The sequence below is a fragment of the Neofelis nebulosa genome, chromosome 14 (assembly GCF_028018385.1).
Source record: "Neofelis nebulosa isolate mNeoNeb1 chromosome 14, mNeoNeb1.pri, whole genome shotgun sequence".
Lineage (NCBI taxonomy): Eukaryota > Metazoa > Chordata > Mammalia > Carnivora > Felidae > Neofelis > Neofelis nebulosa.
Window position 1 is genome coordinate 25886991 of NC_080795.1, and position 22948 is coordinate 25909938.

The 22948-nt window shown below is 40.9% G+C and overlaps 1 long non-coding RNA gene across 4 annotated transcripts in view; it reads right to left on the reverse strand.

The window, feature by feature from the left end:
- Positions 1 to 16677, reverse strand: part of LOC131495098 (uncharacterized) — a 38857-nt gene extending 22180 nt beyond the window's left edge. For 3 of the 4 annotated variants that reach the window (XR_009253760.1, XR_009253758.1, XR_009253757.1), the window contains exons 1-2: positions 16155 to 16352; positions 5769 to 5975 (exon numbers count right to left, since the gene is read on the reverse strand). This is a non-coding gene — a long non-coding RNA (uncharacterized LOC131495098). Of the gene's footprint in view, positions 1 to 5768; positions 5976 to 16154; positions 16353 to 16565 lie in introns of those variants that run through there. The other variant, XR_009253759.1, reaches the window with a different exon arrangement.
- Positions 16678 to 22948: the final 6271 nt, after the last annotated feature.

Consider the following 22948-nt stretch of genomic DNA (forward strand, 5'->3'; position numbering starts at 1 on the left):
TGACCGTACATCTTCTCACACATTTATTGCAAACTGACAATCATATAACAGCTTTTTTTTTATCACAGAGATTCAACAAAGAACAACTCCAGTACCAATGGAAAATCATTCTCCAGGAGAAAGAGAAATGCCATAATTGCATATGCAGGTTGCATAAATGCAGGCATGGCAAAGATAATTGTAATATTTGTGTGTGACAGCATTTTACCATTTAGAGAAGTCAATAATCGAGACATGATAGTATTTAGGTGTAATTGTGTATATGTGTGCATACATCATATATTCCATGTAACACACAAATATAAATCCCAGCCAAACTGAAAATGTATAAACATCATTAGTCTTTGTTGTTCAAAATATTCCTTGATGGATATGTTTTTACCTATTAAGTATATCTCTACCAACTGAATTATAAGAATTTCATGCTAGTCCATTTATTATATGATATTCTTATATTAAATAAAACTGTATGCTTTATATATTCATTTAAACATAAGAACATTCTCAATGAAGAAAATGCACACAAAACAGTAACAAAATAGTCAGATGAGCATTTCAGGCAAATTAAGATGCCAATATTTTTTTCAAAAAAAAAAACTTTTTAAGTTATCCATGAAGTTTTAAATGTGAGCTTTGTTTTCAAATTAAAGCAAAATATAAAATTTCCAAACGATGATTTTCCACAGTAACTTTCAAAGCAGACAATTTTTTTAAAAAGTAGCTTTTATTAAATCTCTAAAATATAAAGGAAAAATTGTTTTCCAGTTTATTAAGACCCATCTATAGAGGAAAACATGATTCTAGATCTACAATTTTTATAAGCCTTATAAGTGCTCATATTTATGATGCACATTAAAAATTCATATTCAAGATCCATTGTGACTGTGTGCATAGATTTACCAAGATGATGCGAAATATCACGCATATTATCTCATTGAATTAGTTTTAGTAGCAAAAAGTGCCACACTGAGTCCAGATATTTCAAATAAATCTCTCTTCCTTAAATATTCTGGCAGAAAGAATCTTTTACACTAAAAATCAAATTTAAAAGCAATAATATTGAATTCTATGGGACACTATCATTTTTTAAAGTATGAACTTATCCAAACTAAAGACCCCTCCCCCATGTGTGCATGTATATGCACACTGTGTCAGGAGAAATTATGCTTTTATTGTTAAAGTAAACTGAATGTGAACCCGTTAAGGTGATTTACATTGTCATCTATATAATTATATAGTTTTTAAAGATTATAAATAAACGTTTCATTTAATCCAAATTTTGCATATTGAACAATGTATCAATGAGTATTGCCACTATCAATTTTTCTATGGTGGAAATATTTTAAAATATCAACTCATGCATACATCTATCCAACTCTAAGACAATCTAATTTAGCTAAAACTACAAAATCAAACTGGATAGTTAACTCTGATATTTCATAACTTCTTTATTTTAAGTACATGTATCTCTAGAAATATATAAAGTATAATATTTAAGGGAAATTAATATTAGCCTTATTATACATAGTGTATTTATGTATCTATATTTGTGGAAAATACAGACATGCCATTATTTATGTATAATTATATAACCTGTATAAATGCAAATATACCATTATGTATATCTTGTCTATGATTTTGTGCAGAGAAAAGCATTCTCATAAGCTAAAATAAAGCAATACAGATGTGTGTGTGTGTGTGTGTGTGTGTGTGTGTGTGTGTGTAGAGAGAGAGAGAGAGAGAGAGAGACAGGAAAAAACTGGTAGCTTCACAAAGAGATATTAAAGGTAGAATATTACCATGTTTGGAAATGAATATGAAGGTATTATGTTATATAAAGAAATATTGTTGAAAATTTTTCTCTCTCCTTTTCCTCTTTCTATGTATGTGTGTGTGTTCTGCTATTAACAAGAAAATGAACATTTGGGACGAAAGAAAATGTTGACTCTATACACATTTAAAATAGGGCACTTAAGTTAAATTTCCTAAATTAAAATTTAACTCCAATTGAAATTTCCTTTCTGAATATGAAATAAGAACCCTATAAAATGGGCACAAGAATCACATTATTTTGAAATTGTTCTATTAAAATTTTTTCTCATGTAAGTATTTGTATCATTAGTACCCTATAGTATCATAAAATATTCTAAAGGCATGTATGAAAATGCCGTGAAATAGATCTGAAGGGGCCATCTTTGTAGCACAAAAATTAAGACTTTAAGTAAAGACAAAGTTCCTTACCCTTTGATTCAGACAGAACTGTTTCAAACCCTCTAGCTGAAAGATTTTTATGTACCTCTACTTGTTGGTTTTTCAAATTTGTCAGTTTTCAATACTGTAGAGATGAAAAGGAGATAATACAGGGTTGCACATCGGGAATTTATATCGCTACTTAATAGTTAATATCTTGACCACCTTTAACATTGTGCATTTGGAGAGTTATAACCTCAGTAATTCCAATGTTACAGCATTCAGGTGATGCTATTAAATGCCTTCAACTGAGAAGAGTCCTTATATGAAGAATCATTTACGAATACCTAGCTACCTAGATTTCCTGAAGTCTTTAGTCCACAAACCTATTTCTATGTAAAAAGAGTCTTATTTAACTTAACTATAAGGGTAGCAATGTTGTTATTTGTCATGATGTTGACAAAAAGCAGTAGACAAAAAGTTATCTGTAACTCTCAAGTGGACATATTCATTCCCTAATTCCTAGATAATGAACAAGGATAAAATGATATCTTACATTGCCTCCCTTCAAGATGGTAAGCTAATGATGCAATAGAATCAAAGCAAGTTATGGGAGGAGGGAATGGGGGCATGGAAAGAGGAACACCTTTTTCTTGGTTCCACAAAGGGCTGAGGGCCTAATTATTTTTAAGTATAATCCAACCAAACTCTTCTCATGCTTAGCTGCACTGAGTGACACTATTTGTGATGCCCAGTGTGCTGAAACTGAGCAGGTTGCTGTCAGTTTAAAAATGACTATAATAAAAGTGACCATGAAGATGGATCTTGTGATTTTGCGTTTCTAATCAGTCATCTGTGAAGAACACTTTTGCTTTGATTCAGCAGACTGGTGACAGCCATGATTGATAGTGCACGAGGATGAAAAAAGGTTATTAACTGTCTTCCTATTAAGCTCAATGTATTACCCCTCTAGGTGCATCTCATACTTTAAGTTAAAGTACTTACTCAGGTAAGGTCAAGAACGAACTCTATGGAGATGGTATCCATTCTGCAGAAAATGAGCAAGGCATCCTTGCACTGATTTTTTTTTAATTCAGCATTTCAACTACATTTAATTCCACTGTCTTATTTTTATTAGCTAAAGAAGGAAAATTTCTGTCTTCCAAGAGCATCCATACTGAAAACACTAAAAGTATAGAAAATAGCTTTAAATGTTAAGATTTGAACATAGAGCTAACAGCAACATGTGTGTGGCATGTACATAAGTCTGTATTTAAACAGACGGTCAAATATTGTACAATCTCAGGGTATTTTTAAGGGTAGACACTAAAATTGATCTGTGATTAAAAAATAAACCTCTGTATAGTATATATGAAAATTGTCCTAATTTTCAATAATCCATAAGATTAGGATAAAAAAACAATTTCTAAGAAATTTAAAGGATCTAATAGAATATTTAGATATTTGCTTTTGTTTAGATGTAATGTATTAATTTATTAACTTCATCTCATTTAAAATTTTTGACATTAGAAATATTACATATAGATGCACATTTGAATGATGGTATCTGTTCATGTCTTTGAGGAGTATAACTACACATCTGTTCACAAATAGCATCATAGATCCTAAAGTATTTAAAAGTTTTTAATAACTGAGGATACACCATTTATTAAATAATGAACTTTAAAATGTTATCATATTTCCTGTGTTCACTCATTCTTACTGAAGCCAAAATGTACTGAAAGATTTTTGTATTCTTCATTTAACTTCTCTTTAAAAACACTGAAACTGTCAAGTTTTATCCTGAGAGATAACAGCTTAAATATATGCATTTTAATTTAAAATTGTAGTATTGTGTTTCTTCTTACATTTCCCACTGTAAACACTCCATACATGTCAGATGTAATGTGAATTAGCCAGAAATATTTAAGGATATCAATAACTTAGCACCGACGTAACCATTTAAAATACAACCAAATTTCAGCTTTCTGTGCTTGACGGTTCTTCATTGAACGACTCTGAAGAGTAGCCCAGAAAAACAAAATGCTACCAGAATGTTATTAGAGTTTCAGCGCAGGGAAAATCACAGTGCATCCAAAAGTTTTCTCTAGTATATCATGACCTGTTTCTCCAATGTCAGTTACTATACTCGTTTTTGGTATATAATATATTTTGAAAATGTACTGTTTTAATATTAGGATCCATCAACAATGAAAAATAGAGAAAGTAAGGAAATGAAGTTCAATATTTCTTTGAATTTCTCTTTAGAGCCACGAAAATTGGCTGTGTATCCAATTCTGCTTAATATTGCAATTGCTGTTTGGAGAAACCTTTCCAGCTCTCTAGTATTTTATGCATGCCAAGTATAACTTAAATACTTACACATTGAGAGCCTCTTCATAAAAAATGTTAGATCAATATGAAAATGATTTATTTAGTGAATTGTGTTTATGTGGAGTGGACTTAAAGGTAGATTTTACGATTCATACAAGAGTCCCTCAATATGACACATTAACTTCATTATCAAATGGATTTCTCTTTCTGCCCTATGTAACTTCAACAGACAAACTTGTGCTCTCAAATTCAGAAATCAACTATGAGAGGAGTGATAGAGGGTGATAGATGGTCAATGATAGCATTCTATATTATTGTTCGAATATTTGTATAAGCCAATGAGAACTATGTCGCATGTTTCTCAAAACCACTGTTTGCTTTTAAAGTAAAAAAAAAAAGAGAGAGAGAGAGAGAGAAAGAAAAATGCAGTTTCAAACTATCCCATGTAAATTAGCAAAGTTCTCTGAATATCAGTGAAAGTCCAGTCTTCTTTTTGCCTACTTGGGAGTTTAAGGAAAATTGGGAAAAACAAAGACCAAGTAGGCCCAAGAGGAATACACAGAATTCCCAGTTGCCATTTCCTAGTGTCCTCTGTTTCTTCTCTTTAGAGAAAATCTAGAGCACACATCACACATAACACACATTTTAGGAAAGAACAAGGCAAAGAGGCAGTTTCAGATAAAGTTTAGGTCATTTCGAAGGCAGTGAATTAGCATAGCTGAAATTGATGTTGAGCCTTTTTTTTTTTTTTTTTTTTTTGCAGACTTAGACACTGGCAGACAGTAAAAGTTAAAACTGTAACATTTTCTTTGATACTTTTGGAACTACAGAACACAATGTTGCATTCATTTTGTTCAAGCAAGGGGCAGAACTGGTGAAGAAAATCCCCACACCTTTGTGTAAACCCTTTAACTTTGGTTCTGAGTCTACCGTGACTTGGTTTCATCTACTGCTGGGGCACGAGGCGTCTTTAGTTTACAACGTCTAGGGTTTCGAATACTTTTAGCTTGAGACTCTCTTCCGAAGCTCTTCCAATCCTATATACATGTATCTCCCCTTCTCTTCTTCCTCCTCCTCCTCCTCCTCCTCCTCCTCCTCCTCCTCCTCCTCCTCCCCTTCTCCTCCTCTTCCTTCTCCTCCTCTAGACCTAGGGGACGTAGGGTAGGGGTACGAACTGGGTGGTGCACATCCGTGTAGCCAGAACGTGGAGGCTGTCAGTTGCTGTCCGCTCCCAGACTGTGTACCTGAGCGTAGTGGCCACTCGGCTCCTCTGCCCAGCCCACTCCAGCCTGCAGTGTTGCTGCTGTCACGCCAGCCGGTGATTTGATAGGCTTGTCGGGTTGCCATGGTGTTGACTTCTTGCCTCTGAGGAGCTGCCCAATGACTGGAGGTCTGGGATTAAAGCGGGAAGAGGCAGCGGCCACAGCGAATTTCAGCGGCAGCTGCAGCAGCTAGAAACGAGAAGCCAGAGGACGAGGTCTTTAGACTGCGCTCCCCTCCCGCAGCCCGGACGGCCAGTGAGGGAGGAAGAAGAGAGGTGGGGGAGGTTGAAACGGTGACCACTCGAAGCCAGGAGATACAAGGGAGGGGTCTGAGACCCTCCCGGGAATAACTCATGAGCAGTCTGCACGCGCTGAGAAGAAAAACCTTCCAGAATTCGTTATTATTCCCCCAAGACATTACCTGGCCGGGTGGCGGGACTGGGAGTAGGTGGTTGTTAAAAGGGGACTTAGGTGGGCGATACACCTCCCCCTCCCCCAATCCCACCCTTTATTTGGGCAGCGAGGCAGTTTGACAAATAAAGAGGCGCTGTACGGAGAACTTCAAATCGTGGAAAACTAACTTATTCCGAGGAGAGAAAGTGCAGTGAGACCGCAACCGAGTAAATGAAAATAGTTGCCTGGGCCGGCGGCCGGTGGGGGCGGCCCGGGAGAGGGGGGGAGGCAGAGGGGGGCATGTGCAAGGCACAACCCCCGACGGAAACTGTAAACTAGGAAATGAAAGGGAAAGAAACCGCTTCTGTTATAAATTAGTAGGTAGGTGAAGGTTACGCAAAGAAGAAAAGGGAAAGTAAAGCTGTTAAAAGAATAGAATAAAACCCCTGGGAGTTCAACTCAAAATCCAACCCCCCCCCTCCCCAATCCAAGGGGAGTAGGAGGAGGAGAAAAAGAGTGCATTCTGGTGTGATGAGAACTCTCTGGAATGTCTGGAGGAGAGGATAGAAGTGCGAGGGTAAGAAGACCCGGGTGCTAAATAATTGGCCGGGGAGAGAAATGGGGGAGGGGCGGGGTAGGAAAGAGAGATTCCGCGATTCACCGAAGGGACCTGGAGAGTCGGAAGAGGGGGATTCCAATGGCAGGGAGAGAGGTACAGAAGTTCAGACCTGTAGCTCAGAGGAGGGAGCGACCAGAGTCAGCTGGAGAAGAGGAGGAAGAAGGTGTGTGCCGCGGAGGGGGGGGGGCGTGGGAAGGCCACCACCGTCAACTGCAAGGGGCAACTGCGAGGACAGAGGGCAGCGAGAGCAGAGAACCCCAGCGACTCGGGCGGTCGGCGAGAGCACCGCGGGGCAGCCCCCGCCGAGTTAGAAGCCAGGTGCCGCACCGCCCGCGCCCCGGCTCGGGGCGATGCGGGGACTTTTCTGGCCAGGAGGAGAGCCGCTGGGTCAGCCTTCACGATTCACCGCGAGTCCCAAACACACGCCTCACTAACTACTTTACAGCCACTTCCATTGATTTTCTTTAACAAATAAACAGAATACCCGTTACAGCAACACTTCCTCTTGCTGCAGCGAAAATGCCACAAGCTCTGATTGCTGCATTTCTCTGGATAGCAGTTTTCACATCTCCAAAATAAATTATTTTCCCTCACTTGAAAGATCACATGTGTGATCACTTTCAGGTTTGGGGAGTCTAAACCTCGCCCCCTTCTCTATTTTGAGAATCGCCTTTTGGATTAAGTAGAAGACAGGTCCGGAAACAAGTTTGTAAACCTGGTAGGGCTCGCTGACATTTGCATATTAATTTTTGCTAATAAGAAGTATCAATTTGGAAGGGAAACGCCGACGAAGAAAATGACTCCTTTGCAACCGCAGGGAAATTAACACCAGTCCGACAGCCACACCTAAGCTACTCCCCTAGAGTTATCTCTAAAAAACATTTCCCTTAAAAAGAAAGTATTGTCAACTATACTTCAATTTAAAAAAATAAAGTCTTTATTTTAAAGTACCCCCCTTTAGAGCGGTTTCTGCTGGAGGTTCTAACATACATGTCAAAGGGTTGTTGAATTATTCATTATTGTAATTACTACCATCATTGTCATTATCCCTTTCCATGTGGAAATAATTTTATTATCGTAATTTGATATCTGAAGAATTTCCTGTTAGTCGTTTGATAATCATTTTTTTTCTGCTGAAAAGAAAAGTTTTGTTTATAAATGAGATAGAGAAAATGTTTTAAATGCTTTGATGTTTGCTATAGATTTCCGTTTATCTAATCGATCGGAATGCCAATAAAATCGATTAAAGGTTTAGTGTTTTACAAACAACCATTTTGTGCCTTTTGATTTTATGTTCAGAATGATTTTAATAAAGCTAATGCTTTCTTTTATCATTCTCCCTTTAAAAAATCCAAACCTTTATCGTTTTTCCTTTTATTATTAGAAATTGTCAGTTAAAGTTCTTCTAATAGGAAAATAAAAAATATAAGCAATGGCTGCAATGGTTTAAATTTCATTCTCTTGTTGCTCAAGGTATTTAAATAAAGCCCTTTAAAATCTCTGTGAATTATATGCGATCATTCAGTGATTGCGGAATATTAAATTAAACTTAGATAAATCCGCATTGAAGGAGGCAGCACCCAATCCTGAATTTATTTCCCATTTTCTCTAACAGCATCACTGCGCTCCTCTCTTTGCAATGACAATGTGCCAAATCTGGGCATTTTGAAAACATTTTCCATATGCTTTAACAGGGGACTGATAGACAAAGAAGAAAAGGAGATGATCTTTTTGCTCTGAGGTATATTTTCTTTAACATTTTTCTCTTAGACTTTCACTAATAATCATTTTAAAGCAAAAGTTTGAAATCATTTAATTCTTTTTTTTTTCCTTTCACCTTTTTTTTTTCTTGCTATCTTGTAATTTATTCCTGAAGTGGAATTTTGGTTACAATTTAATGTAAAGCTATCATTTCTGTACCTTGGCAAACAACATGTGTTTCAAAATCTTTGATTTAGTTTCTGCTAGCTGCCTTTTGTAATTGAAGATGGATTTAATTATACATTTTTGTAACTTAGATCAGATGGGCTGTTTGTTTGCTGCAGGATTTAATGGTGCTTTTGTGTCTAATATTTAGGGATGTTACATACAGAGGTGGTGGCTTTTCTTCAGTTATAAAGATCTGCACTTTTGTCTTGGAAATGTGGATGTTGAGATGAATGTATTGTCCTGTTTTCAAATAATTCTATTCGGTAGCCAGTGTTTAGTACATTGTCTAAACAGCACTGTTTTGACTGGATATAGATGTTTTAGGTTTAAAAAGATCACAACTTTATCGTCTATTCAGTGAAATCTCAGTTCTTTCTTTTCCCACTTATCTATCTTTTCCCATCTGCGTCGTTGTCTCTTACAGCTATTCCCCAGATGAAATGTAAAATTTTTGTTGGATATGTTTGCTGGAAATATCTCCATGTGTTTTGCGAAGGGTGTGCTTGTGATCCTGGGTTTGGGGGCAGGCAGTGAGTATACTGGTGCTGAGGGAGGTGGGGGGTGTAGTGGTAAGTGATAAGGAGTCCTCATTAATTTGCATAAGAGCTGTTGAAGTGCTCGTGAAGTTGGTGAAGTGCTATTGTTTGGGGAGAGTCCCGCCTGATTTTGTTTATAAACACTGGGCTGGTTGCCTAGAGGGAAAGAAGGTCACAGCACTGTCTGAGCCCTGACCTCTGAAAGGCCAGAGGGTGTCTGACTTTTCCCTCCCCCTTCCCCCTATCCCTTCTCTCCTCCCTTAATTCTTCCCTCCTCAGACCGTCTATAACTCCTCCCATTTTCCCCATTCCTGACCTTACCTGTGCCTAACTTTACATAATAATGACTGCACCCCCCACCCCAACACTTCAAAAGCAGGTCAGAACCTCCAGAGAAAAAAGGTAAAACATTTACTGCAAAGTAAAAACCAAAAACGGACTTTGGTTAGAAAGAGAGAAATATACAGAAATATGGAAGTACAGATTGAGACCGGGATCAAGATAGGGGCATTTAATGACAAAAAAAGACCACAAAGGAGATAAGAGCCAGGTTGGGGGAGGGGAGGGAATCAGCGAACGACAGATTTTAACTGCCCACAAATGCTACACACACACACACACACACACACACACACACACACACACTTAAAATGTCTTTCCTTTATGAATTTCATTTCATCTACCTCACTCTCACCATCAAAGACAGTGTCCATTCTGGATGTTAGGTCATATTTTACCCCCCGCCCTTGTGAGTTCTCAAGAAAACTATACTTTTTTTTTTTTTTAATAGTAATGAGATTTGGCACTCTTCCACATTATTTCTTGAATTATTTCACTGTAAATATGTTTGTGACACCTTACCAAATAAGCCCTTCACTTTCCCTTTCACTGACAAACTTCACGTCTCGCTTTTACACACACACACACACACACACACACACACACAAACACACAGAGCCCACCTCCCCACTCACAAAATGACAGACATTGGTATCAAGTTTAAATGTGTTTGGAAAGGAGTTGCTGAGTTAAAAATGTTAGTTAACAGACTGCCTTTGTTAAATAGCCCCCGGGTGGAGAAGACCCAACAAAAAAAAAAAAAAAAAAAAAAAAAAGGAAGGAGGAGGGGGGCTGAGGATCTGAAAGTGTCTGTGGTGATATAAAGGGTTCCTAACGCTGAAATCTTGTAATACCTCGTTTCAAACTGAGCTCATCTATAGACCCCGGATGCGCGGTCAAAAGACTGGGAACCTTTTCCCCTTGGGCTGGGGTTGGTCTAGAGCTGGCGGGACGTGAGGCAGAGGGAGGTGGGGTATTTGCCAGTGAACTGCTGAGGGCAGGGCGGGGAGACCGGGGGACAGACAGCGGAAGACTCCTTAAAGAGGCTGTAAAGCCCAGAGTGTCCACGTTATAGATTTGGTTAATAAAACCCGCCAAGGAAAAGTCTGGAAGTGGAAATTACCTTTTGTCTCAGTATTAATTACTCCTTGCCTCCGCCACTCAACACCTAACCACCTGGTGTCCCTTTTGGGTTCTCCCCCAGCTCTGGGCTCGGCGTCAGGGTCCGAGCGCCCCGGAGTGGGCTCGGCTGGGCTGGGGTGGCCCTGGAGTGTGGGAGAGGGTGTAGGGAAAGTTCTGGGTACTGCAGGGAAACCTCTGCTCCTTTCACTTTGTAATAAAAAGTAGCCAAACGTTCCTGGAGGGCAGCGGCGGGTTCGCGCAGAGTTTAGGGACAGCAGAAGGGGGCGTGGGGGGGGCAGGGTCAAAGGTTGACGGCAAGGGGTCCGCAGAGACCCGAGAGGAGCAGCTGGGTTTCCTGGAGCGAGGGGCGGAGGAGGAGGGCTCCAAGGACCGCGGCGCAGCCCGGGCGAGCCGGGCCGATCGCGCCCTCGCCCCAGAGCAGCCCGCGGGCTGGGCTCGGGCTCGCCCGCCTCGCCGCGCCCCTGCCCGCGGCGCTGCGCTCCGCGCCTCTAGGCCCACCCCAAGCAGACCTGCCATCGCTTCTCCCCAGCTACCCTCCTCGCGCGGGCGCGCTCCGAGGCCGAGCCCTGGAGGAAACTCTTGACTCCTTGCTCGTCCCTCTCTGCCCCATCCCCTCAGCCCATTAACCCCCGACCCTCACCCCAGCTTCTCTTCTTAGGAAAGAGGTGAAAGAGGATGAGAAAGAGATGATTAAAAAGCACACACACACACACACACACACACACACACACACACACACAGCCTAGGAGGGGAATACTCGCTAGCAGAAGGGATTGCAAAAGTGGGCGCTCCTGTTACAAATCCTCCTTCCTTTTGTTTTCTTACTTAGAATTCAATAACTGCTCCCCCCCCCACCGAGTGGGGGGGGCGGAGAGAGAGAGAGAGAGAGAGAGAGAGAGAGAGAGAGAGAGAAGAGAGATGTATTTTCCAAGAAAAGAGAGGGATAGGGACGTAGAGGAGAAATAGCCACCAAATTTTTAAAATGGTTTTCCTGATTTGACGTTTGGTGTTTTGACATTAATGACATTAATGTTATTGATGATGTTTCAGGGAGAAAAAGGCAAAAGAAATAAAGGAGAACTTGAAAACGAAATGATCATCATTTCCCTATTCTTCCATGCCAGAAATAGACCCCTTTCTTCACCTGAGCCTGAAACAGACTTATTGTTCTCAGGTGTTTCCTTCATCATACGCATTTACCCGTCTGAAATCGCAGGAAATGGTTTTTCCATCAGTGAGCTTGTACATGGAGCCCTCTCCCGCAAAGGGCTTGATCTTTTCTGATTTGAACCTGAAAGTCTCCCTGCCTTCATTTCCCCTCAGTCTTTTTAAAAGCCCCCACCCCCTTCCCCAACACACACCTCAAATAGTTTTTTAAAGCCAGAATTTTTGCTCTCTGGGGTGTTTTTCTGTAAACAGCAATGCTACATAAACACCTCCTTCACTTGCAAGTTACAGAGAATTAAAATTTTACCACCGTGGCCATGTATATTTCCTAAAGCACATGGATAAACTCAACTGAGGTGCAATCAGCACGCCAATGATACAGTTACTATGTAAAGGTAAGACTGTAAACAAAGTAACTTGAAAATCTTAGAAAGCCATACACTTTGAGCAGATTTCTTCCCTAGTAAGTTTAAAATAGAATGCAGTCTTTGGAGAGGTAGATGATTTTCTTTCTGTTAGCGTTTAGTAGCCCTGGTTTATACTATACTAGTACGTACATCGACTTCAGATTCCTAAGGTGGTGATTTGCTTTTTTTCTCTTAATAAAGACCATATCTAGGTTATATTCTCTACTCCAAGCCTCTGGACTTTCATTGTAACCTTAGCCAGCTGTTGTAGGCATCTAGCTTTCCTGATTTGGGCCTAGGTCTGCTCTTTTGAGGACTATGCTTTTATCCTCCCAGGTGTCTTGTTTGGTTTTTAATGCCATTTGCATCAGTTGTAGGATTTTCCAAATGTTCCCTGATTACAGGAGGTTTCAGGCCCTGAAAGGTACATGTTTGCAGCCTCTGTTGTTCTTAGTGCTTCTGCGATAAACCTTCCTGTTGGTATTTGGTAGATCTGGTGCTTAAGGCCTAAGACAAGGTTTTGAAGCAGATCCTGGCGATCCAAAACTTCAAAGACCTGTCAACTCAAAAGCAGCTAACACCTCACCTGTCCAGGAACCTGGACATTGAAAGTATTTCCTGTTTTTAGCTTGTTTGGTTTGTTACTTTCACCTTCTCTAGAATTCCTATTTTTGAAATATTATATAGATAGTGTCTATTTGTGACCTGTGGTATAGCAGTGTATCAAGATACAATCTGAGTAGCAAGGAACTATATATATATATATATATATATATATATATATATTCCATATTCAGATATTCAGTAGGGGGTATTTAAAAGTATGTCTATTCCTAGTTTTAGTTAATTATCTTTTAATGAAAGTGTCACTCATATTCACATCTGTAATATTGGAAAGAGATAATTAGATTTTCAAATGAGAATCAGCCACCTTAAATTTTGCACCAGAAAATACCAAGTATATTTCATTCTAATGAGATCTGTAGTGGGGTTTTAAAATTCATCATAATGTGCTTCAAGAAAGATAATTCAACAGACTTGCAAGATGAAAGGTTTTTTTCCCTAAGTCTTCTTAAAGCTATTACATTGAACTTATGCAATTCTGATAAAATATTCAAAAAATATTACATAAAGGCTAGAATCAGATCCCCACTATCACCCCTGTACCCATCACTTATGCTCATTTGAAAGTTTACTTTGACTCAACTAACCGCTGCCATCTTCCATGCCCTGGGTTTTCTCTGCTGAGTGTGTAAGCGAAAAGACACCAGCCTAAATAGGTGCCGGTGGATCCAGAGTGCAATCCTTCCTTTGAAATAGGCTGGGCCAAGCGGGGTGTGCACACTGCCAGGCACCCTTTATTTACATACATCTGCATATTTGCTCAGGCCCCGTATTTCGCCATTAAAATGCGTTCTTGTTCACAGCAGAATAAATGAAGCAGAGAAAAACTCTTCATTACTCTAACTTACATTTCTCCTTAAAGCTCCCTGGTAAACAAATCTCTGGTCCGATAGTAATTCCTTTGACTCATTAAAATAAAAAAAAAATTTTTTTTTCAACTGGTTAAAGGGCATTGCTTTGGCGGTATTTGTGTTTTATTTTCTCTCCCTTTTTGCTGAGAGAGAGAGAGGGAGGAGAGAGAGACAGAGAGACAGAGAGAGAGAGAGAGAGAGAGAGAGAGAGAGAAAGTGTGTGTGTGTGTGTGTGTGTGTGTGTGTGTGTGTGTCTAATGAAGTTTGGGAGTCGCGAGCGCAGGGGCGCGTGGGGTGCGAGCCCCGGAGGCCCCCATCCCCTGCCCTGTCCGCGGTCGCAGAGTCCCAGGCTCCCGCCGCAGCGCTCCGAGCCTTGGAAGCCGCTCGGCTCCCGGGCTGCTCCGAGTCCGGGCTGCGCGTCATTTGCAGTCTGGGGAATGTTGATCACCTCACTAATTACACCTCTCTCTCCCCCCCTCTCCCTCTCCCTCTCCCTCACTCTCCTCTCTCATTCCCAGAGTGCATATCGGGAATAGACACACAAAGACATGCGCACTCAACTTAATCAGCCATTTTTTTAAACAGGGCTAAAACGATAATAATTAGCAGAATAAAGACATATCGGATTTTCATTTCCTTTCCTCCTTTTCCCAACCCCTTCACAACCAAACAGCGAGACCGCGGTCGGCACATGCTTTAACTCCTCCCGGACCCCCGAGGACCGCTCCATGCCCCCCACTTTCTGCTTCAGCGTTTTTATTTTCACCCAATAAAGTTCGAGGATTATTTTTTTATTTTTTTTATTTTTTTTTTAAATGAACCCTCTCGTTTTACTTGGATGTGATCAGCTGTAAGTAAAATAAAAGCAAAACAAAAAAGAGGCGAAGATCGAGTAGGAACTGCAGGGGAAATGGAAAGTAAGTTTTTTCTTTAACTTTTATTGAGTAGTTTGTGTTAAATTTAGGTCGAGTATCGATTATCTTTCCAGCCTGATCTTGCACAATCTTTGATATTTCGCTCCCTCTCTCTCCCTCTCCGCCTCTCTCCCTCTCTGCCCCTAGCTCGCTCGCTCTCGCTCGCTCTCGCACACATCCCCTCATCCCGACCATCTCTTCCGCTCTGCCCCCCTTTTCTATCTCTTTCCCCCTTTTTTTTTGGCTCAAGGATTTGCTCCGCTGCAAGAGGGAGGGGGCACTGAGGGACCTGATTTTCCACTTTCTTTGGGGGGGGGGCTGCGTTTTTGGGATTTAACTTTTGGATTCAGTGGCGGATCATCCACGTTCGGCCGAGCAGTTTTCTCTCCTTTTTTTCCTGTCTTTTCGGGTTCTGTCTCCACTGCGAGCCTGTGGCGTTCTCGTGGCGCGGGGAAGCTGTCAGCTCCGCAGCGGCGCGGGCACTGCCAGGGGTCCCCGGTCGCCCCGCACCCCCGCAGCCCGGTCGGGATGGCCCTTTCTTCTCACTCATCCTCCCAAAGTTTGGACTTTGGGCGGCGGGGCTTGGAGTCCCTCTCCCCCTACTCTGTCCCTGCTCTACCCGCCCTACCCCCCTTATTCAGCCTCGTTCTTCTTCCTCCTCTTACCACCCCCACCCTTGCCTCTCTCAAGTTCCCCGAAGGGCGCTTAGCGCGCGGGACTGGCGGAGGACCCGGGGTCCGAACGCCTCGGGCAGGGGGATCCAGGGGGCCGGGGCGCTAGCTGGGGCTGGGGCTGCAGGTAGACCCCCGCCAGCCGGCGCGGGCGGCGGGCACGGCCGAGGGCTGCTCGCGGCGGCGCGGGAGGCGCGGACTCGGGCGCTGGCGAAAGGGAGGCAGGTCCGTTAGGAGGCGGGAACGCCGGGCCTCGGGGCCAGGGACCCGGGAGGCGGCAGCAGCTCTCGCCCGGCGCTCTCGCTGCTGGGTGTGTGTTAGACCAGGGATCGATGCCAGCGGCTCGGGGTCAAGAATCTTTCCTTTCCTTTTGGCAAAGGGTGTGTGTGTGTGTGTGTGTGTGTGTGTGTGTGTGTGTATTGGGGGGGCTGTGGCCGCTGTGAGAACTGATTTATTCCCTGGCCCCCCAAGGAGGTTCCATGTCTACAAACGAACTTCACCTTCTTCGCCTCTCTCCGCATCAAGTGCGCCTTCCAGCCGGGAGCAGCTAAGGGAAGAGGGGCTGGAATGCGTCGGGTCTCGCCTTCCTCCTACTTCTATTTCACACCCTCCTCCCCCCCCCCCATTCTTTCTGCTCGTTTCTATTAGAAAAAAATAAAATTTCTCATGGAATTGTATAAAGTTTCGCTGCCGATGCCCAAGTTACTGAGGGTTACCCATCCTGTCCCCCTTCCCCCACGGAAGACGGTGCACTGGTTTGTATTTCTTTTGTTACCTGTGATCCAGGCGGGGGGCTCCTTTCGCGGCTCGGGCTGGGGTCCGGCCCGGAGAGGAGGCTCCAGTGGGCGCCTTTGGCCGCGACTCCTCACTTCCGCGCGGTTCTGCTGAGATCTTAGCTACCGTTCGGTGAGACACTCTCCTTGTAGGTACCAAAGGTTCAGATCGCAAACACGGACCCCCCCACCCCCACCCCGACCCCTACACACACATACATACACACTCACACTCAACACGTACTCACAGACACACACGTTCTCCCTACTCCCCCCCCACCTCCAGCCCCCACCTTGCATTTCCCCTCCCCCCTTCCAAAAAAAGCACATACACAACAACAACACCCCCCCCCCAAACCAAACAAAAACCCAAAGACAAGTTCACTGGCGGAAGATGGTGGATTGACACTGACTCAGACAGAGGCAGGTTCACCAGGAAATCTGGCGGTCCCGATTTCTGACAGTTGCATTTCCTCTCCTTGAGTCCTTCCCCCCCCCTTTTTAATAACTCTGTTCCATGTTTAATCAAGGATCATGTAGATGGCAAAAGGAGAGACAGAGAGGAGAGAGAGGAGAGAGAGAGAGGAGAGAGAGACAAGAGACAGAAGGAGGGTTCTTTTTTTTTTTTTTTTTTTTTTTTTTTTTTTTTATTGTGTTCTCCTGGATTTTCAGTGGCTTGATCCCTATAAACGTGGAGTGGTTAAAGCTCATATGTAGTATTATATTTTTAGTTGGGTGGATGGATGGAAGAGTCAGGGAGAGGCTGCGGCTGCCGCTGCCTTTTCGGGTGTTGCTTAGATTAAGGCTGAGACTTGGCTGCGATTGGGACGCGACAGTGACACGGGCATCGATCGCTTCCATTGAGAGCAATGCAAAAACACAGCCCGGGTATGTAACACTCTCGGTGCCATCAACATTTGTTTTACTTTATATTTACTGGCAAAACTGACAGAGCAAGCTCAGACTTTCTTTCTTTCTTTCTTTTTTCCCCTCTTTTCTGTTTTCTAACTGAAGAATAAAAAACAATTGTGCATAGAAGTTGTTGGAAATGATGGTTTAAATACAACAGAAAGGAGATATTTGGAATTATTTCACCACCTCTGTGACTGATTGTGTTTTAGAGTTTTTCTTCTCCACAGAGGAGCATATTACAGAAAATGAAGGTTTTCTTTTTTCCTTCCTGGTCTTAAAAAGAGAAAATCCTTAAGGGAATATTTGATGGTTTTCAACGTTTGCGGTTTCAATCAGCAGGAAGGCACACAAAAATAAAAGATGGCTAGCCAGCTGTTTTAACCTCTTGCACCTGGCTTCAGTGTGGGGATCATAAGGTTTATATAGTTATTTTTTAATGGTTTTAATATTTATGGCATAAACTGAGGCGAGAGCATCACTGTGTATTTATTCAATAGCTGGTTGCTTTTGGATTAAAAAAAGTAAAGTCATATTTGAGTGTTTTCATTTTTATGGCAATGAAGATAGAGCCAATGAAATATGGGGGAAATACCATAAATCTGAAAAGTGAAATGTACCTAAGGAACAAAGAAAGGTCAGGTAAACCAGCTGTGTAAGTCAAAGCAATAGCACCAACTGTGAGGTTAGACAGGGAGACTGGGCTCTGGGTGTAGGAAGTGAAAGTTGCCACTAAAAGTTAAAAATGAAGGAAACATGTTCAGCTCTATTGTACTCTTTTGCAGTTTTTAGTAGATGAGCCCAAATCTGTTCATTAATTTTGAGCTAGTTGGATTATTTTTAAAGATGCTGCACCAGCAAAGGAAAGCATAAAGGATGCTGAGAAAATCGCTGTTTAATATTGCAGAATTTACTGCTTTCATTCTGACCATGAGCCTAAATTTACACAATGAAATTTGATTATCTCTAATAACAATATTAGATCCTCCACTGGATGGATGAGAATTGGGGTGGTTTTGTTGATTGCAAAGGTTTAATGTTGCATTTCAGAATCTGATGTGGTTTGGCCTCCCTTCCATTAACTGGAAAACCCCTGAGGTTTTACAATTATTTCTTAAAGATAATACATTTAAGATTGCATTGGTAGGCTGAAGAAAAGTCATAAAGGCAAGAAGGGAAGCCCTTAATAACTCTTGAGATTCAGACATGTTCAGCAGTTAGATTGGCTCTGACTTCACCAAGGGTCGACAATGTGTCATTTCCACGAAGCCAAATTGCCCTCTGCCTATATGATATTAATGTGCAAATCAATATTTCAGGGATTAAATTTCCCTTCTTCATTTTTTATGGTTTCTACCTCAATAAGTCTCAAGTCTATTAGAAGAGGCTGGATGATTTAAAATCTTTCACTGCAGAATGGCTTGTCGTAGTCTTGTTTCACAGACCATTTTAGGATTTTCGTTATAAAGACTAAGGGCATCCTAAGGAAGTTGTGTGGTAGTATAGAGGCATGCTCAATAGCATAAAGCCCTTGTTCGATTAGTAGCTAAGAGGTATTGGAAATATAATATATATGTTTATGCAACACACACACACATTCTGCTGCTTTAAAAATATTATGTTAATCACCTATTGATTTATTTCAAAATCAATTGAAGTTCCTTTCTTATTAGTGATTTGTTCAGCATTCTTGAGGACTGTGTTAATTTCCTTAAGGAGTATGCATGAATTGGCTTGGTGTGAAAGTATTTGGGAGGGATTTTCACTTAGCAGTATTTTCCTAAGAAATATTTCCAGAAACCACTGTTTGTAAGAGTAATAATCAAGTGTTGTCATCTGCATACATTGTTGTCATAGCTATCATTGCATTTTGTGGCTGAATGATTTAGCTGATAACTGTTAAAGGAGGCCTTCTCCAGTTCATTGTACATTTATTTCCAGTACTTAGTGGGTACAATGTTTCTTTTAACCCTCTTGGAGAAACACATTTGTAAAAGAAAATATGAGATTTGATTGGAAATAATACAAAGCAGAAATTTGGGAGGTCAAAAAAAAAAAAGATTGTGACTTTATCACATAATCTTGGGAAGGCCTACTGTCTATCATTTGGTGGTGGTTTATAGTCTAAAACCATCTGGACCAAGTTCCGCACAGCTGCACGAATTTCATATGTGATAGAACATTTTTTCCATTCAGTGTGAAATGTTCCTTCCTAAAAAACGTACACCAGACTCGCTTAATTTAGTCTGTTAAAAGAAATGCACATGAAAAAGGACAAAAGGCTCTTTAATCTCTGCAAGCTGTTTGTTTTTCTTCAAGATTCCTGTCTGTTTGGGTTTGAAAAGTCATGTTTATTGAGGGGATGATTCTGAGGTGTGACATTAAAATAATATATGATTTTTGGACTGGTGGCCACGCTCCTGCTTAATTTGCAGAACTACTTTTTATGCCTGTCAAAACATAGAGTTAATCTATCCTTATTTACAATTAATCTCAATAAAATTAATCTTAACTATGCTTTATTCAGTGGCTTAAAATATCTAATTATATTCAATTAACTGCTGTCATAGTAATTAACATTGCTTAATTGCCTCTGCATATATTTATGTAAAGCTCATTAGGTGCTGATGCTCCCTTTTCCTTTTCTACTTGCCATTTTTGCTGTTGTCAAACCATTTTCATCTCCCAAGGTTCCACAATGTCAGTGAGAGCAAATTCTTAACATTTTCTTGAAATGGATGTTATTGCTTTTCTATGAGAAGATACTCGTTATAAGTGTTTAAAGACTAATCCACTCCCCCTTTTCCCTCATTTCTGGTCCCTACCACACTCACAAAATATTTTCTGTCATTGTTGCTAGAAATATGAGAAGCCAGGTTAAGCTTTGTGTTTATAAATGAGGAGCCTTTCTGTGTCTGCCTAGGGGCTGTACCCACAGGCAGAGTTTCTATCCTCTCAGACCATTCTAAGGGTTAAAGACTTGGCCAAGGTTCAAACTGAAAAGCGCCCAGGGAAAGTGCATGTGAATATGTACAAGTTTCATGTAATTAGTGCTTAATTATATTAACATATGCAAATTGTCAACTTAGGAGCTTGTTGAGCTGGCAAAGATCAGCTAGGCACAATTGCTGTATTGTTCTGAAACAATAATGGATTTCAAGTTGGATTGTGGAAACACATAACTAGCTATCTAATTTAACTCATACCATGGTGAAATTTCATTAGTCTCCATGGAGACTGGTTTAATTGTGCTGACTAATGTTCTGGGCTGCAGAATGTCCTAAAAAGAAAGCGTTGTTTGCCTAATCCACCTTACAATGACACTTGTTTGTACATGTTTCCCTTGTGTGAGAATTTGCATATGCAAATAAATAGTTTCTCTGCCCCATTTGTCATGGCTGTTCATTACCCATGAAGAGGACATTGTTACCAGGCTGTTACTGAGTCTCCCAAGACAGGATAGTGTCAACCAGTCCAGCTACATTCTTTCATAATTTGTTTCTGATTAATAGACCAGAGTGAGTCTCAGTCTCTTTGGGCATCTGCAAAGGGAAGGTCAGTTCTGTCACAGAAAAGAGTTTCTGCAGTATGCTGGGGGACTTTTTCTTCTTCCGATCATTCTCCTTTTCTCCATTCATTGGTTAACACAGTCATATTTAAAATAACGTATTCTTGTCCTAAGAATGCCTCTACTCATAATCTCTAGTTTCCTAAAGCAAAAAGATAGGAAAAGAAAGGAGATTCTGTTATTGGAATATTAATCCTGTTTTTGACAGAAAGGTAAACTGATATAATTGCTTTTCAGTTGAAGGAATGGGGGTTTATACAAGTGTGAAAGCATCGGAAAAGGATTAGCATTTTTTTGCATAATGAAAAGCTCTGTTGAATAGGGTTCTGAATGGCTGACTGAATGACTGAGATGAAAGAAGATGAAAATGCTGGCCCCTCTTTCTTTCTGCCTATGCTCTGCTCTCTCTAAAGTTATGTTTGTCCAGGACTTGAGAAAACAAGCAGGGGCTCAGATTTCAGCACCTTATAAGGTGCCCTGTGTTTTCATCGTCACTGGGAAGTACTATGTATGACAATTGTGCAGCTAGAGGATGATAAACAGGGGTTTGTATGTAGCAGAGTTTTCAGAAACATGCGAGCCTCGCCAAATATTGACTATTGGGCGTCACGAATTCCCAGCACTTTGCTGTCGAAAACAGTTACTTCAGAGGTGGCCACGAGAGTGGTGTGGATATTTAATTTATGTTGATGGACTATATGGTGTTCCTCCACCACCCCCATAGGCTATAAATAGCTCATTTGGGAAAGAGCTGTGTGTCCTCACTTGTGGCAATGTTAAGTGTTTTAAGTGGCCCGTCAGCTCTTGTGGTTGGGAGGGGTTCGTCAACCAGGATACAGAGTTATTTTCTGAGGATTTCATTCATCTTCCTGTTGCCTTGTAGGTATATGGTGCATTTCATTTTGAGCTAAGTCCTTTATAAAATGTCTAAGTATTGGATGTTCGTTCTCGGAGACGTTTGCAGTAAGGTTTTCTCTTGTCATTAGTTAGAGTTGTAACTGGTTATCAGTTGACAACATGGTCAGGGCTCCCTCTTAATGATGTTTCTTCAACCATAATTAGGGCAGTTAAAATACTGTAAGTGTTGAGACACCTTCAAAGGTGGGAATTGATTCTTTTGTACATATGTAAAACAAATTCAGTGGGGATAATTATATAGGTATACATTTTAAACATGCTCTTTCCGGTTTGGGGGTCACCACAGATGAGCATGGAAAGCTGCCCCAGAGCAGGACTGAAAGATTCCACCAGAGGTTAACCTAACTTGTTTTCTTCCCAGAGTGTAGAACGTCTGTCGGCCTCATCACACTTTAGCAGTTCAGTTGCTGAGGTACTATTAAGATGGTTACATGGAAACTTGGGAAATCAGAAGTGTTTTCACGTAAATTAAAGGATAAGGGTTGCCTCTTGAGTACAGAATATTGTAAAGGAAAAGTGTTTGATCTTTGTTATATAAAGTCACCAAAATTCTTTACTAGAGTCCTTTTAAAAATTTGTCAAGAAATTCTGGATTGTTTCAGAAAGTTTTATGGTTAACTTTATGATATGCTTGCAAAAAGTCTTAAAAGAACAAAAAAAATCCACATGGAGGCTATTTTACATGCAGAAGGGCTTATTAAGGTATTTCCATAAGAAAAATGTGTTAATTTAAAAAATAAATTCATTTATATTTTAAGACATTGTTAACCAAGCACCATGTGTTGTAACTGGCAGCTTTCCAGCCACCATGGAAGTGGATCACACATGGGTTAATAGTAGCTTATGTGATGTCTGCATTCTTAGGAAATGGGCAAAAGCCCAGGGTATTCTGATATCAAGATTTTAGGAATCAGACAGAAAGCAGAATATATGTTTATATGTGAACAGATGGACACATGTGAGAACTAAAAGTGCACAATTTCTCTTGGCACTTGTTTTCGTTATCCCTGATGATATAACCAAGATCTTAGTGCACTCACAGTCTTTGATGGCTAAGGACGAAATGGTCTTTTAATGAGGGCTCAATGGCATTATTTTCTTGCATAAGGATTGTGCCCCTGTGATCTTGCTGGATTTGATGTTCTGTTAATTCCCTAGTTTCAGAGGTTCACAAGTTGCCTTGAAAGTTTGATATGGTTTCACGTTTGACATACAATCCTCAGTCCAGGAATGGCTGCTCTCCACTCCCCTACTCTCTTAAAGGTTTGTGAGTGAAATAAAATATTTGCCATTTTGAGCTATTTTTGAATGTATGCACACAACTTAAAAACGGCTGACACTGAAGTCCTATTTGGCAAGCAACTTATCTCTGATATAATTAGCCACGTTAACATTCTGGAG